The following is a 17,663-nucleotide window of genomic DNA, read 5'->3' as shown; positions in this document are numbered from 1 at the left end:
ACTGGCTATTCCTCCTATTCATTGAAAATCTGTACCTTTCTTATCCAAAACACTCAGAGTGTGCAGTGGTTTTTAAGAAAAGTTGTTCAAATGTTCAAATTTTAAGTAATATAATAAGATATATAACTGCTACCTCTTTTCCTCACTATTCTTATTTGCAGGCTGACGTTCAACTAGTTGGTTTTTATTCCTTGAACACGTCTCTTTGCCTCTAGACCGTAGGTTTTAGGAGGCTAGGGACCAGGTCTGTTTTTTTCTTCATTGCTTTCCCTTTGCCCAACACACAGTAACAATTCAACAAGTGTGTGTTGATTGAATGAATGAAAACTAATGAACCTCCTTAAGAGAGTGAGGGTTGAACGTGACAAACATACAGCCAGCCTCACGGGTCTTCCTGAGTCACTAAGAGCTCAGTGGAAGGCAACGGAGCTGCAGATAGAAGACAGTCCTCCATACCATTTGATCTCTGCTTAGTCTACTACATCGTTATTACCACTGATACCGAATAATATATCAAATGAATTTTATTTTGCATTCATAGTGACCTTGTACTTTATTGCAGAGCTGGGAAATGAATAAGAAAATGTTCTTGCCTATGGAAGTCATGGGACATGCCCAGTATCTACCCCATTATTGTCCGGCTGCACAGGAGACCTCTATAATGAGCCCACTCACAGTATCCGCGACGTCTCGTGAATGTGCAGGTCAGATCTCCCTGCTCTATCGAAATGTGAGGGGGCCGGTGAATGGGAAACCGGGGCAGGGGTAGTTTAGCTTTATATTTTACTATCTGCCACTTCTTTTGAACAACATGGGTGGCGCTGGGGCCTCTGGCGGTGTTCCCAGAAGCACTGTCCCTGCCAAGCAGAATTTGCACCTTCACAAGTGCTGATTGACTGTGATAGAAAGGTATGGTCCTCTTTGGGAAGCAGCTTTCTGGGAAAGATATTATACTTTCAGTCCAGGGAGGACCCAAGGAAAGAGGAATATTTGTCTGGTACTGGTAGGCGGCAGATAATTTGATTCTTTTCTCATTACGTGTGTTCATTCTACCATGCATATTTTGAAAACTTAAGTTCCCTAGACGCAGATCATAGAGCAAAATAATAAAATATGAAAGAAATAAGGTTTCTCCTTTTCTTTCTCTCTTTTTTTCCTTTTTTTTTCTTTTTTTTTTTTTTACAGAGTATTATAAAAAGTTTGTTTTCCTGGCTAACAGCAGCAAATGTACAAAGCTTTCTTCGTTAGGGTTTGCTATTTAAACCATCAGCTCATTCTGCAAGAACATCAAACATGTGTCTACCAGATGCTGGGGAACAGTGCAGTCCTAAGGATCTGACTCAAGTGAACAATAATCTGTGGACAGCGGGTGTGAACCTGAGCTGGGCCAACACCTCATCAGACCGAATGGCTAATTGATTTCAAAATTAGACTTGGTATTTCTGAACAATAATCTTAAAAGGCAGCAATAAAATACATCAGGATCCTTTGAGCTAGCCAAGCTTTCATCCAAATGGCTTATTACAAAGAGCTGGCACACCTGAACTTTGGCACAGTCAAATAAATCCAAAAACAGCAAATGGAAACCACATTTGGCACTGGAGGTTTGTCAGGAGAAGTTCGTATTCATGAGGAAACATGATTTTTTATTTTGAAAATAATTTTTGTGTTAGTGGCAGGAAGCAATTCATTGAATGTGTTTTACTTTGACACCTGTGATTTATGCAATAAAATATGCATAATATCTGAAGGCTTTGGGGTCTCACCTAATCTTTGGAACACCAGGAGCAGCCAGGGCACAGCAAGGGTTAGAGTAGTTCCATTAGTGATAACTTAATCGCATGTGTAGACCTACCCCTTTGAACTCTGAATAGCTGTTTTGTGGCATCGGGGTCCAAAAGGGTTTAAATCTGGCTGCATTGCAGTGACAATAAATTATACCAACTATTTTAGAAATGCTTGGAATCTTATCTTGCCTTCAGAGTGAACAAACTAAGATTACAATCCCTGGATGAAAAAGATGGCATAAATTCTGAGAACAAACACGGAAGATTTACACAATGGCAATGGTGTATTTCAGTACTCTTCTCTTGAAACATTTTATTACAAATCCTACGGATATGTATCAAAAGGCTCTGTTTAAAAAAAAAAAAGAAAAGAAAAAGAGATAAACAATAGGGTGCATGTCAGGGGAAAATGAATTAAAGAATGGACCGATTACATAATCCATGTAAGAATGGATTCTTATTTTAACTTCCTGGCTATTTTAGGAGAAAAACTTTTGGCATTCTCTTTACATGTATTAGCCAAATAATTGACTCAACTTTTAACATTAAACTTTACGTAAAAGCTCTGCTTAACTGGATGTATTTGTTAAGTCTTTTCACTTCCTTGCTAGACTCTACCCAAAGATAACAAAATATTTCGTAGAAGGAGGAGGGAGAAGAAAAAAAATTAAGGAAAGGAAATGGACTCACCAGCGTGGGCCTAACCCGGAACTCATGCAGCAAAGAATTTTCCGGAGAACAAGGAGGGCAGAGAGTGAGCCTGGAGAACTTCTCTGCAACTGAAAGCATTTTTCAGTCTTGGGCTCTCCCTTTTTTAGGCCAATATCTCTCTGGTTGTTCAAAAAACTGACAACCTAAGAGCAACTGTGGTGATGATTTTTTTTTCACTAAGACGCTACTCCCAGCCTACAGTCTGTGCTGAGCTCATTAGGAGGGGACTGCCCCTTGGGAATTCATGGTTAGAGACCTGAAGAAAGAAAGTCAGGAGTCCTATCGTCTCCTCTTCCATTCATTCACTTAGTGAGCTTTGACATATCTTCCTTTCTGGACTTCCGCTCACTCATTTTTAAATGATGAGAATTGAAATAGATGATGTTCTAAGGACTATTTCAGTTCTAAAATATTATAAAGCAGGGCGCCTGGGTGGCTCAGTCGGTTGAGCCTCCGACTTCGGCTCAGATGTGATCTCAAGGTCTGTGAGTTCGAGCCCCGCGTCAGGCTCTGTGCTGACAGCTCGGAGCCTAGAGCCTGCTTCGGGTTCTGTGTCTCCCTCTCTCTCTGCCCCTCCCTCGCTCATGCTCTGTCTCTCTCTCTCTCTGTCTCTCTCTCTCTCTCTCTCTCTCTCTGTCAAAAATAAATAAACATTTAAAAAGATAATTTTCTTGCAAAATAAGATATTATAAAGCTGTAAAACAGTTCCTTCAAAGCTGATATAAACAAACTTGGTGCCTGCACTGCTTGAATGAAAACATTAGAAAGAAACATTTAGGCTGTGATATTTAGTGAACTGGATTAGGACACACGCAGAGGTTTCAGAAATGTGGTTTGTAACCACATTTTCCAGCATAATGAGATAGAGAACTAATTGGCAAAAACTTTAATGAGAAATGCTATTCGAAATGGAAATGATTTTTTAGCTAGTACTAAGTAGATGGAAAAATCACTCATTAACTCTGCTTGCACAGGGCAATAGCAAAATTTTCCAAAATAAAATTAGTTCCTGAGAGCACATCTCTCAAATCATATTCTTCATTTATCTCGTTAGCCAGTGTATTCTGAGTGTTTCTTTTATAAAGACAAATGAACACCCAAGGTATACAAATACTCAAGAGAGTTGTTAAATGCAGAGTGTTGAATTCTGGAGAGTTTTAGGTATTATGAAAATCAACTCCTTGGTATTCTGTTCATGCATTTTCTCAGTATACGATAAAAGAGTAAAGCATATATTTAGTTTCAAATGTTATTGACTCAGAAGTTGGAATCCAAAGCAGTCTACATTCCAATCCAAAATTCTTAAGGATTTCCATTTTAATACATAAGTAATTAAAATGTATATTAATATGACATTGTGTTATCTATACCTTTAGACAGTTTTATCTGGAATCTTAACTAATACATTTTAGAGGGCACCTAATCTTATTCTGCTGAATTTGCCTTTGGTCTCATTTAAGTAATTTTCTAATTTTTGTAAAATGGCAATAATAAGGACAATAATATTTAACAAATGTATTCTAGTCTGTCAAGTGTTTTTAATGCAGTGACTCATTCAACTTCACAATAAACTTGCAAGGTGGATACTATTATATCTATTTTACTTATTAAAAAAAAAACAATTTTTAAAAAGGTTAAGTAACTTGATGGCGCGCCTGGGTGGCTCAGTCACTTGAGCCCCGGACTTCAGCTCAGGTCCTGGTCTTGCAGTTCATGAGTTCGAGCCCCGCGACGGGCTCTGTGCTGACGGCTCAGAGCCTGGAGCCTGCTCCCGATTCTGTGTCTCCCCCGCCCTCTCTCTGCCCCTCCCTCACTCACACCCTCTCTCCCTCTCTGTGTCTCTCAAAAATAAATAAAAAACATTGAAATAATTTTTTTAAATAAATTAAAAAATAAAAAGGTTGAGTAACTTGACCCGGTTAGCACAATAACTTTTTTTTTTTTAAGTTTATTTATTTATTTTGAGAGAGAACAAATGGAGGATGGACAGAGAGAGAGAGAGTGAGAGGATCCGAAGCGGGCTCCTCTGACGAGGGGCTCAAACTCACAAACCGTGAGATCATGACCTGAACCTAAGTCAGATGCCCAAATGACTGAGTCACCCAGGCGCCCCTGGCACAGTAACTTTTAACTGACTATTGCTTACCTGTTCTTATTTTCTACAATAAGCACCTTAATAAGTACATTATCACTACCGCAAGGAGTGTAATCATTCATTCATTCTACAAATACTCATCGGCGGCCTGTTAAACGACAACCACTATTCTAGGCATATAGGACAGCAGTAAATTTACATCTTAGGGTGGGGGGGGGGTCGGAAAGTAAATAAGTAAATATATAAATAAAGATTATTTCAGATAGGGAATAAGCGCCGAGGGCCACTGTGTCTAGCCACGCAAGTTGTGACTCTAAGAATTGTGAAGAAAATTCAGCAGAATGGTGCATGGGGAATGACTGGGAGGGATTTTAAAGTAAGCAGTCAGAGAAGGCTTCTCGGAGGAGGCAGCATTTGAGCTGAGATTCCAATGACAAAAAGCAGCCAGCCTCGGGAAGATCTGGGGCGGGGCACCACGCAGAACGACAGGAGCAAAAACTTTGAGGCAGGAACAGGTTTTCTGCGGACAAGAAACGTAAAGAAAGCCACGAGGCCGGAGCACGCTCAGCAGGGGGAGGAGAGGGAAGAGGAGTGAGACTGGAAGGGACTGGACCACATGTGGCCCTTCCTGGCCATCAGAAGGAGCATGAAAAGCATTACTAAAATACTAATGTAAACCCTGCCTTTATACTCTTGTCATTAACATTCATAGAGGTAAAGCAGAGCTTGTGAACTTGTCTCACTCTCGGAATGCTTGGAGATTTTAGGGACCAAAAAGCTATGGATTATCTCTCTGGAAAAACAGGCACGTGCACGGAAACGTGCACACTATTTCAGGAGGTATCTAGCTTTATGTTCACCCAGGAGCTTATATATGGGCCCATGGACTTCAGATTAAGAAAAATCACAAAACCTATGTAACGGTGAGCTAAATGAATTGTGGCCGCTAAGTAACAAGTACAATCCTCGCTTAAGGAGTTTTCCTCCCCAAATTATATAATCCAGTGCAGACTATATAAGTCACACTATACTGCACAAGGCTGAGTTTCCAGTTTCAGCCTCAGAAGTACATATATTTCTTTAACAGATCCACAGTCTCCTTTCTGCAATTCTTACATGCAAAAGCCAAATTCTAAAAGCTGAAAGCCATCATTTCATAAATCAGTTGCCAGAAAAGTTTGACCTGAGTCAACCTGAGGTTGTTTTCGATTTGTCTTTATTTGTGCAACTTGTATGTCCTCTCTATGGCAGAGATAATAATGTGTTGGATTATACAATGATGCCTTAGTCCTCCCTGGTTGTGTTGATAGATGATAGATAGGTGATATAGATAGGTAGGTAGGTGGGTAGATAGATACGTAGGTACATCCCCTCCAACCACCCCCCCCCCAAAAAAAATTATCAAAATTCTGAAACACATGAGGCCTGGAGATTTGGGGGTAAGGAAACATGGGCCTGCATAAGTCCTCTAAAATGTTTCTTGAATATCTTACACGCCTTTTCTATGTGTTTGAGATACCAAACATAAGGCAGCATGCAGGGCTCTAACCGCTTACGTCCAGCTGCTGTTCTGACGGGTTTTAGATGACAGCCTAGTATTTCCTCAGCTCAGACCACCTCGGGAGTAGGAAGGCTACAGGACCCTGTGAACATTCTCCCTCAGCGTATAAAAAACACCTGTACCAAATTAATTTGTGCTTCTCCAGTGTGAAGTTCACAGGGTCCCTCCGCCTTTCTTACCTATGAAGGGTGGTCTATTGACTTAGCTGCTGTGCCCAACAAGCCCATGCAGGGAGCCCTGGCCTCTTGAGGGGCTTTTCCAGGAATTATTCCTAACATATTCCCAAACTCCTTTCTTCTTTTGTTTTCTCCATTCTCATTTAACATTTATTTATATAGTGTAGCTTTGTATTTTCAAGGGATTTTTACCACCATTTAATTGCTAATACATCCCACATTGTTGTAAAGTAGGCTTTATTCTCCTTGTGCTGTGGAGAGACCCAGAGATGAGTTAAGCAATTTTCTCAAGGAATCTGAATGTGAGTCAGTGATTAGGCTTCAATTAGAGCTCAGAGTTTCATATGCGCAATGTTCTTTTCTCAGGTCTCTGGGGCACGATGTTATTATCTGGGAAATGTTCCCAAAGACCAAACTAATTATCCCTAGCTATGATGCTTCTGCCTAAGAAACAAACACTTCTGGGGGCAGGAGAAGAGGGAAGAACTGTAAAGAAATAAATTTCCCAATTTCCCGTAATATATTGATGTATTGGATGTAATGAATGCACTACCTCTTATTCGGTCTGTGTGAAATCATTCCATTGTCTTAACACATTTTAACGCGACGATTTAAAACCTAACGCAATTATACTTTAAGAAAAAGAGCATCAAAGTAACACTATTAGAGTTGAACTTTTGTCGAGTGTGTTCATTTGCTTATTTTACTTTAGGCGCTCCCCTGAGAAGTTAAAGTTAATTTTTGCCGGTAGTGGACAACCAGGAGATCGTGTATGTTTTATCCCAGTTTCTGGTGGAGATCTGTCAGAATTAAAATATTTCTTTTAATCCAATCCATACTTTTTTGACTATGAAAAATCTGACACATGACTCAATAAGGAAAGAAGGGCACTTTCGGAGGAATTACCCTGCTCCAGCTTTCTGCAATTCTTTCTCTCCCCTGCATCGTCTGGCGGACACCCCTTAAGTAGATTTTTTCTTCCTCGGCTCCCTTCCGGATCACTGTAACTGACCTTTTCCGGTTACATGCAAGTTGTAGCCAGCTTTTCCTGAGCCTGTGCCTTAGCCCCTTAGGTGATTGTAGGATCTGCTATTGTAAATCTCAATTTCCATCTGTATGTATTTCAGGTCCAGAAGGCCAATTTGACAACCGCTTCCGTATCTTAATTTGACACTGCTTCACTTTCCATCAATGTCAGGGATAATGCCCTGGGGTCTTGGACCATCTCCTTTTGTGTATATGTTTTTTTTTTTTTTTTTTAAGTAACCCATTTCTGCCAATAAAATGGTACTTTGCTCACATTTCCTGCCCCCTTAGAAACCCAATGGCTCCGTCTCTTAGCGGGATTCCTCACGACTCCACGAACATAATTGCCCAGTGTTCGTCATTCGGATCACATCACAGCCATCCTGAAAAACCTTTCAGTGGTTCTCAGGATTATAGCTCTCAAAATGGGCTATATAAACCATTCTGTTTATTCTTCAAATACCACACTTCTATGTTCCCTGAAACAATTTAGGGTGTTCCTTTTTCTCCAATCATGGCCCAATTTGTTGGTCTCTAAGGGCTTGGCAGAATTCTTTCTGAACATTCCCTAGATTTCCACTTACACATGTAATAGCCTCTTTTGTTCCATTCCACACATTGTAATTTTCTTCCTTTAATCTTGAACGCTTCCCTTTCACCAAGAAGTCTTTCCTTATTAATATTATATGACCCAAATCTCCCCACTTAGCAATTGTTTATTACTTCTGTTTTCATATTTTGGTGTTTTTTTTTTTTTTTAATTCCTATTTGGTAAATTCTACTTGTTAGTCTTACATCTGTCCTGCCTTTGTCTCAGAGGACATAGTCTTTATAGCTAGTGAATCAAAAAAGCACCAAGCCGATTCTATGCCGTGCCCTTAATTATCTGTTGTCTATTTACTTAAAAGAAAGAAAGAAAGAAAAGAAAAAAGAAAGGTGGAGTGCCTGGGTGGCTCAGTCCACTGAGCGTCCGACTTCGGCTCAGGTCATGATCTCACAGTTCATGGGTTCAAGCCCCACATTGGATGCTGTGCTGACAACTTAGAGCCTGGAGCCTGCTTTGGATTCTGTGTCTCCCCCCTCTCTGCCCTCCCCTGCTCGTGCTCTGTCTCTCTCTCATAAATAAACAAACATTAAAAACTAATGATAATTTTAAAGAGAGAGAGAGAGAGAAAGATTGAAAGATCAATGCATCAGGTGCCTGGGAGGCTCAGTTGGTTGAGCGTCCGACTTTGGCTCAAGTCATGATCTCATGGCTCGTGAGTTTGAGCCCCACGTTGGGCTCTTTGCTGACAGTTCAGAGCCTGGAGGCTGCTTTGGGTCCCGTGCCTCCCTTGCTTGTGCTCTCTCTCTCTCAAAAATAAATAAACATTTAAAACAAATTTTTTTTAAAGAAAGATCAATGTATCTTTTCTACCAGACAAACACTGTGAATTTTTTTTGATTTATATTTATTTGTGTCACTTGTGTTTTGTAGTAGAGATGATGATGTGTTGCATTACAAGGTGATGGCTCATTCTCCTCTGGTTATTATATGATACACAGTGTTACCATACCTTGTATAGATAGATAGATAGACAGAGATAGGGATATATCTATCTGGAGGTGAGTAGAGTATAATATTTCAAAGTGTAGATGCCACAGCCAGACTGTCTTGGATGATATTCTCGTCCAAAACTTAATTATTAACTCTGTGCTCCTTGCACCCAGCCAGGTTAACTTCTCTGTGCCTCAGTTCCCTCATGGATTATACAGAAATAATCATAGTACTTACCTCGTGAGATGGGTATGAGGCTTTAACAAGAAACTGTACTTAAAAAACTTAATAGAGTGTGGCACAAAGTAAATGCTCAATAATACATAGCATCATCTGTAAAATTAGATTTAATTTACAATATGACTTTCAACATGCTGGCTTGGGAGAGGGAATGTAAAGTCAGGAAAGATTAACAGCCAAAATTGCAGAGTGAGTTGACGCTTTGAAGCATCCCCTGTCACTGGACGCATAGCAACAATATGATTACAGAAACTAAAACTTAAAAGGATAAAATAGAGGGGCACCTGCGTGGCTCATTGGTTAAGCGTCCGACTTCGGCTCGGGTCATGATCTCACAGTTCGTGGTTTTGAGCCCTGCATCGGGCTCTGTGCTGACGGCTCAGAGCCTGGAGCCTGCTTCGGATTCTGTGTGTCTCTCTCTCTACCCCTCCCCACTTCCACTGTCTCTCTCTCACTCTCAAAAATAAATAAAACATTAAAAAAAATTTTAAAGGACAAAGTAGAACGCAAAAGCAAGATAATCATTTTAATGGCTTAAAAACAGAGCCAAAGCACAAAGCTATGAGTCATGCTAATGTCTGACCTAGCAGCAGGCAGTAAATAGTTGTTGGGAGGGGGCAAGGCCTAAAATGTGCTTGAAAATTAGATTTTGGTGGAGTTTTCCTATTCCTGAGTAGAGGCCCAAATAAGCCACTTAGGGGCCGAGACCGGCTAGAAGACGTGGAACTGGCGATGCACGTTGTAGGCCCTGTCCGCAGCCCCCAGCACTATTCCAGGCAGACGTGGCCGAGGGAACCTGCCTTCTTTCCTGACACAACCCCAGTCATAGAAAAGCTCTACTCCAGGGACAGTAGGCTGAGAACACTGAGACTTTTCATGCTTCTGCCCAAGCTCACTTATAGGGCAAGTATTCCATGCCAGGCGGAGCTAAATGAGAATACCAGGGTCGAGTGTCTCCACTCAGAGCTCTAATCACAGACCAGAGGTATCACCCTGGCAGAAGTGGGCTCCTGTCCGGGCTACAGCTGCAATGCAGTGGCACAGTAGTTTCATTTAGGGGGAGAGAGAGATTAAAAGAACAAAGGGCAGGGGTGCCTGGGTGACTAGTCGGTTGAGCATCTGACTTCGGCTCAGGTCATAATCTCGTGGTTCATGGGTTCGAACCCCGCATCAGGCTCTCTTCTGTCAGCACAGTTCCTGCCTCAGATCCTCTGTCCCCCTCTCTTTGCCCCTCTCCCGTTCTCTTTCACTTTCTCTCTCAAAAATAAATAAACATTGAAAAAGAACAGAGAGCAGTACAGCTCAGCTTAAGGTGAATTGATTCTGTTTGGAACAGAGTATGGGGGAAGTTCATGATTAGGGGTGTTGTGGAAAACAATTGAGATCTTGGTGGTGAGCACTTAAGAGGAGGCTAGCAACCCCATGAGGGAAATAAGCTAAACAGTAGATGAACAAGAAGTTTAAAAGGGAGAACCAGAGAGAAAGAGAGAGAGAGAGACAGATAAAAAGAGAACTCCTGGGGTTGAAACAAATCACAAAGATTCTCCTCAAAGATCACGCCTGCAAAGGGGATCAAATTTATTGGATCAGACTATGGAACAATTTATGCCCCAAGGCCTAGTCAAAAACAATAGAGTAATCCACCATCAGGGACTGGAGGCCAGCAGCAATGTGTGATATCAGCAGAGGCAATCCCTAATAGAGAAATCAGGGACACACAGCACTGCAAAATCCATTCTCAACTAAAGGTGATTATATCCATGTCAAGGCTGTACCTACTGGGGAGTGACATCAGAGGTTTTTCTGGAGGGGAAATAAACTTCACTAAAATAGTTCACATTCAAGTCACAAAACAACCAACATGGAAACGACAAGCCTTTGGGTGGGGGAGGGGAATTGGTATCAATAGTTGCTTTACTATATCATCTAAAATGTCCAGATTTTAACCAAATATTATGAGACGTGCAAAGAAATAGGTGTTTATCAACAGACAGGGGAAAAAAAAAACTGGCAACAGAAACTGTCTTTGAGGGATCCCAGATATCAGAGAAGAATTCAAAGAAATGATTAGAAATATGTTAAAAATCTAAAGGAAAATATAAGTAAAATGTCAAAGGAGGCATTGTGAAAATATCTCATCACATAGAGGTATTATTAAAGAGATAGGCAAAATAAAAAAAAATAATCAACTTCTGGAAATTCTGGAATGACAAGAAAACTTCACTAGAGGGGCTCAACAGTAGATTTCAGTTCGCACAAGAAAAGAGCAGTGATGTTGAAGATAGATTAATAGAAATTATACAATCTAAAAAACAGAGAGAAAAAAAAAAACGAACAGAGACTTAAGAGAAACATGGGACACCATTAGGCATAGCAACATAAACGTAATGGGAGCACCAGGAGAAGAAGGAAGAGAGAAAGATGCACAAAAAAATACTCCAAGCCATAATGGCTGAAAACTACCCGAATCTGATCAAAAATATTGATCTGGAAATCCAAGAAGCTCAAAACCCCAAGTAGAAAAAACCCTAAGAGATCTATACTTGGAAACATCATAGTAAAAATATTGAAAGATAAAGACAAACAGGAAAATAAGAATGCGGCAAGAGAAAAATTACTTATGTTCAAGGTACCCCGATAATAGTAATGGCTGGTGTCTTATTGGAAACGGTGCGGACCAGAAGGCTTTGCGATGGCATAATCAAAGTGCTGAAAGAAAAGAACTATCAAATAAGGATCTTATAGCCAGCAAAAAATCTCTCAAAAAATGAAATAAAAAGTCCTAAGATAACAAACATTGAGTGAAATCGTTGCTATCAAACATGTTTTATAATAAACACTTAAAGGAAGTTCTTTTTTAAAACAAAAATTTTTTTAATGTTTTTATTTATTTTTGAGATAGACAGAGTGTGAGTGGAGGAGGGGCAGAGAGAGGGAGACAGAATATGAAGCTGAGTTGTCAGCCTGGAGCCCAATGCGGGGCTCGAACTCACAAACCGCGAGATCATGACATGACCTGAGCTGAAGTCAGATGCTTAACAGACTGAGCCACCCAAGCGCCCCAGGAAGTTCTTAAGATAAAAAGTAAGTGATACCAGATAGTAATTCAAATCAAATCTGCACACACACAAAAAGACTGTCAGTAAAGGCAATATATTATATATATATAGAGAGAGAAATATAAATATATATAGTCATATATAGAGAGAGAGAGCAAGAGAGGCCTATAGTATATAGAAATATAATATATTTGGCAATTGGCAATGCCAGCAAAAAGAGATGGATGGGAACGAAGTTGATTCAGAGTAAGGAAATGACAACACATGTTCCGTTGAATTCACAGGTGGAAAAAAACAACAACAACTAGAAATTGCAAATATAATAAATTTGATAAATAAATGTTCTCCTTTCTTCTTTCAAATGGCATGAGAAGATATAAAAAGATATCCTTTTCAAGAAATAGTACTACAACACTGAACATCTCTACCTGTGGAAAATGAATCCAGACACAGACTTTAAACAAAAATTAACGTAAAATGATTCACAGACTTGAGGAGCCTGGGTGGCTCAGTAGGTTGTGTCCAACTTCAGCTCAGGTCATGATCTCACAGGTTCACGAGTTTAAGCCCCACGTCGGGCTTTGTGCTGACAGTTCGGAGCCTGGAGCCTGCTTTGGATTCTGTGTCTCCCTCTCTCTCTGCCCCTCCCCTGCTCACATTCTGTTTCTGTCTCTCAAAAAATAAATAAACGTTAAAAATAAGGGGCGCGTGGGTGGCGCAGTCGGTAAGCGCCCGACTTCAGCCAGGTCACGATCTCGTGGTCCGTGAGTTCGAGCCCCGCCTCGGGCTCTGGGCTGATGGCTCAGAGCCTGGAGCCTGCTTCCGATTCTGTGTCTCCCTCTCTCTCTGCCCCTCCCCCGTTCATGCTCTGTCTCTCTCTGTCCCAAAAATAAATAAACGTTGAAAAATAAAATAAAATAAATAAATAAATAAATAAATAAATAAGGATCACAGACTTAAACTTATAGAACTAGAAGATAACACAGGAGAAAATCTTGACAACCTCGGGCATGGTGCCGACTTTTTAAATACAATATCAGATACACGATCCATGAAAAATAATTGAGAAGCGGACTTCAATAAAATTAAAAAAATTTCTTCTCCGTGAAAGACAATGTCAAGAGAATGAGAAGACAATGTCAACATTTTTTTTTTCAGGCCTGTACAACACTTTATTGAACTTTGAATAACAAGCATGTAACAAAATTTAGAGCATGATTAGGATAAAATATCTCAAATATGTTCCTTACAAAGGCAGTAAGTACAGTATACAAAGACTAATGTTTTAAAGTCTGCTAAAAATATCAAGACATACTAGAATCTGTGGAGTTACCTTTCCTCTCAACTAGAGCATTTATTCCCATTAGCTTTGCTACAATGAAAGTTAACATATAGGACCATACACATGTAATAAATGAAATGGAAAATGAAGGCATCCAACAAACATTCCAATTGCTAAGCAAGTATGAAGAATAAAGTCTTTTATTTCTGAACCATCATTTCCTTTGACAACACCAGGTACAATGAAACTGTTTTCCAAAATGTCTTTAATGTTATATAATTTGGACCATTCCCATTGGAACCAATAGTCTTTCTTAGCATACTCATTAATCAAATTTGAGAATTTGCAAATGTACTTAAGAAACACGTTACTCTCATACAGAGGTGACATTCTCTTCTCAACAAATGAGAAGACTGAGAGAAAACATTTGGAAAGACACATCTGACTAAGCACTGCTATCCAAAATATACAAAGAACTCTTAAAACTCAACAATAAGAAAACAAACAACCCTCATCTCCTCCCCAAAGAAGACATAGAGACATACAGATGGCAAATAATCATATGAAAAGATGCCCCACATCATATGTCATCAGGGAACTGTGAACTGAGACAACGCTAAGATACCACTACACATTTTAGAATGGCCAAAATCCAGAACACTGATAATACCTCGCACTGAAGAGGTTGTGGAAAAACAAAATCCTCATTCACTGCTGGTGGAAATACAAGCCATTTTGGAAGACCTTTGGCAGTTTCTTACATGACTAAACCTACTCTTATCATCTGATCCAGCAATCACACTCACTGACGTTTACCCAAAGGAGATGAAAACTTCAATGCACACAAACACCTGCACCGGGATATTTATGGCGGTTTTATTCATAATTAACAAAACTTGAAAGCAATCAAGGTGTCCTTCAGGAGATTTAGGGCTAAAATAACTGTACATCTAGACAGTGGGGTGTTATGCAAGGCTAAAAGGAAATGAGCTATTAAGCCATGAAAAGACATGGAGGAACTTTAAATGCATCGGACTAAATAAAAGCCGATCTGCAAATGCTACATGCTGTATAATTCCAACTCTCCCACATCCTGGAGAAGTCGAAGCTATGGAGACAGTAAAAAGATCAATGGTTGCCAGGATCTGAGTTTGAGGGAATGAATGTGTGGAACATGGAAGATTTTTAAGGCAGTGAAAATACTCTGTATGATACTCTGATGATAGCTACATATTATTAAACATTTTTCCAAACCCATACGATGTGCAACACCGAGTGAACCCTAAGGTAAACTGTGACCTTTCGACGATTCTGGTGTATCAGTGTAAGTTCATCAGTTAGAACCAAGGTACCACACTGGTGGGAGATGTTAGTAATGGGGAAGGATATGCATATGGAGGGGCAAGGAATATACGAGACTCTACTTTACTTTCAACTTTGCTGTGAACCCTAAAACCCCTTTAAAAAATTAGTCTTTAAATATGAAAAAAGTAGAATACGTAAGATAATTTTGAAGGAATATAAAGATTGGCAGTATTGATCAACCGGATATCAAGCTTTATGATAAAGCTGTAATTAAGCTTTATCTGTAATTAAGACAACATGGAAATCGTGCAAGAATGGATACATGTTGCAGAATAGAGAGCTCAGAGACAGAAACGTGTTACAGAAAAATGGTAATAGTACAAAACAGTCTGGAAAATACTGAAAGGAAAAATGTTTGATAATTTCTTATCTGTATGGTAAAATAAAACAAAATTAGATCCTTACCTCATACTGTATATGAAAATGAGTTCCAGATGGACTAAAAGCCTAAATGTAAAAAACAAAGCAATAATATCTTGAGAGGAAAAGTATTAGATAACATCTTCAGTATGAGGTAGCAAAGAATTTCTTTAAAATGTACCAAAAAAAAAGTCATGAAAAAAAAAGGGTGATAAATTTGACTCAATGAAACTATAAAATTCTTTTTATACACACACTAGAAATAAAACTATAGGATTCTATCTTTATGATTTTGAATTAGGAGTATGATATTGTGATATAAGAAATATATATTTTGGTCTTTGTTCCCAGCTCCAGGTCAGAGTTTCTAAAACCCTTGTAATTTCCTGAAAAGGACTAAAGGGGCATCTTTTGTAATATTTGTTTTTGTTGCCAGTTCTAGAAATAGCTCAAAGGTGACAAAGGTGAAGGAGTGTCTTCTGTTATCATATCAAGTCTGGCCAATCATACCTGAGTGTATGTTAATGAGGTGACTTTTGAAAAGCATCTAATGATGGGGAGCAGGTTCCTAGGGGAACCAACCTTGTGATTAGCAGATTAGAACTTTCAGCCCCACCCTTAGTCTCTGGGGAAGAGAGGCTGGAAATGGATTCCCAGACTTCATTACATAGATATGATGAATGATATCATTGGCCATTGGTAATTCCTGGAGTTAGCACAGACCCCACAGGTGTAGGGTTCTGTGTAATGAAGGCCAGGAATTACCAATGGCCAATGATATCACTCATCATATCTATGTAATGAAGAATGAAGTCTCCATCATCCTAACACGAGGAGCTCAGAGGGCTTCTCGGTTGGTGAACACATTGAGTTGCCTGGAGTCTGGTGAACGTGGAGAAGGCACAGAAGCTCCATGCCCCTTCCCACATACCTTGTCCAATGCATCTCTTCCATTGGACTGTTCTGAGTTGTATCCTTTGTAATAAATCAATGATAGTAAATAAAATGCTTTCCTGAATTCTGTGAACCATTATAGCAAATTATCAAACCCAAGGAAGGGGTCATGGGAACCCTTGATTTTGTAGCCTCTTGGTCAGCATTACGGGAGGCTGGGACTTGGTGACTGGCATCTACAGTGGGGAGCAGTGTTGTGGAAGTGAACCCTACACCTGTGGGGTCTGTGCTAACTCCAGGAAGCTGGTGTCAGAATTGACTTATAAGACACCAGGGTGGGTGTCGGGAGAGTTGGAAAATTGGTTGGGGTGGGAGTCCCTGCCACACAATTACATTGTGTGTCCAAAGTTGGCATGTGAGTCAGGAAAAAGTGTTTACCTTTTAGGGAAAAGTTTTAAACAAGGCAGACACCTTGCTAAACACACAAAAATGTGTAAAGATGGATACATTTGTCTCCATTGAAAGTGAAAACACTTTTAAACAAAAGATCCTATAAAAAAAGTAAAATAGTAGGGCCTAATGCAGAATAAAGAAAGAATTAGTATCTAACACATTTGAAAAATGTCCAGGACAAGGGTGCCTGCGTGGCTCAGTCAGTCAAGCATCCGACTCTTAATTTCAGCTGAGGTCATGATATCACGGTCTTGAGATTGAACCCCATGTCTGGCTCCACACTGAGTGTGGAGCCTGCTTGGGATTCTCTCTCTACTTCTCTCTCTGCCCCTCTCCCTCTAGCTCTCTCTCAAAATAAATAAACATTTTTTTAAAGTGCAATATTGTACAGTGGAAAGAGAATGTAATAAATCCAATGCATGAGCTGTATGCCCTTTTTACCTCTCTGAACATTGCATTCTTCTTTTGCAAAAAGGGTGGATAGTAACATTCACCTACTGGTGTAGCTATGAAGGTTGGATGAATTGGCATAAGAACAGGTGCCGAATATCTAATCAGTGCACAATAAATATGTTAATTATCTCGACCCAGGGACAGATCTATTACTTCAAGATAAATACATGCATAATTGTGTTTTTTTTAATCATGTCTGGTAATATTACTGAAAAGTTCACTTCTGAGACGATACCATTTGGGAATAGGTACGGCTGCACAGTTTTATGTGTTTGTGGAATGGCATGTTGACTCTGCAGTGCCTTCGGGAACCTGCATCACTTCTTTCTATCCGACTCTCCGTGGCATGTGGTTTTGTCTCCCATCCCCTTCATTTCCAGTCATAAGATGAGTACTCTACCTCTAGCATTATATTTTCTGCCCATAAATGAAGAAGAAAAAGAACAAAGTCAGTCGACTCTTTTGAAATGACTTTCCGAGAAGCTCTGCTCAAAGCTTCTATTTGGTTCTCATTGGCTAGAACTGTGTTAAATGGCGTCTGTAACAGCAAGAGAGACCTGGGAAGGTGATCTTGTAGTTGGGCACGCTCCCTTGAGCAAAAGCAGAGTTCTGTCGGTAAGAAGATGAGGACAATAAACAGAATCCATGTGGGAGCCAGCAGGAC

General features: G+C 39.9%; 1 pseudogene; it reads left to right on the top strand.

Annotated features, from left to right (window-relative positions):
- Positions 1 to 5,023: 5,023 nt before the first annotated feature.
- The window catches only part of LOC101090858, a 31,740-nt pseudogene continuing 19,100 nt past the window's right edge, over positions 5,024 to 17,663 (top strand).

Source organism: Felis catus, chromosome B1, assembly GCF_018350175.1.
Source record: "Felis catus isolate Fca126 chromosome B1, F.catus_Fca126_mat1.0, whole genome shotgun sequence".
In the NCBI taxonomy this organism is placed as follows: Eukaryota; Metazoa; Chordata; class Mammalia; order Carnivora; family Felidae; genus Felis; species Felis catus.
This window is presented reverse-complemented; position numbering and strand designations above follow the sequence as displayed.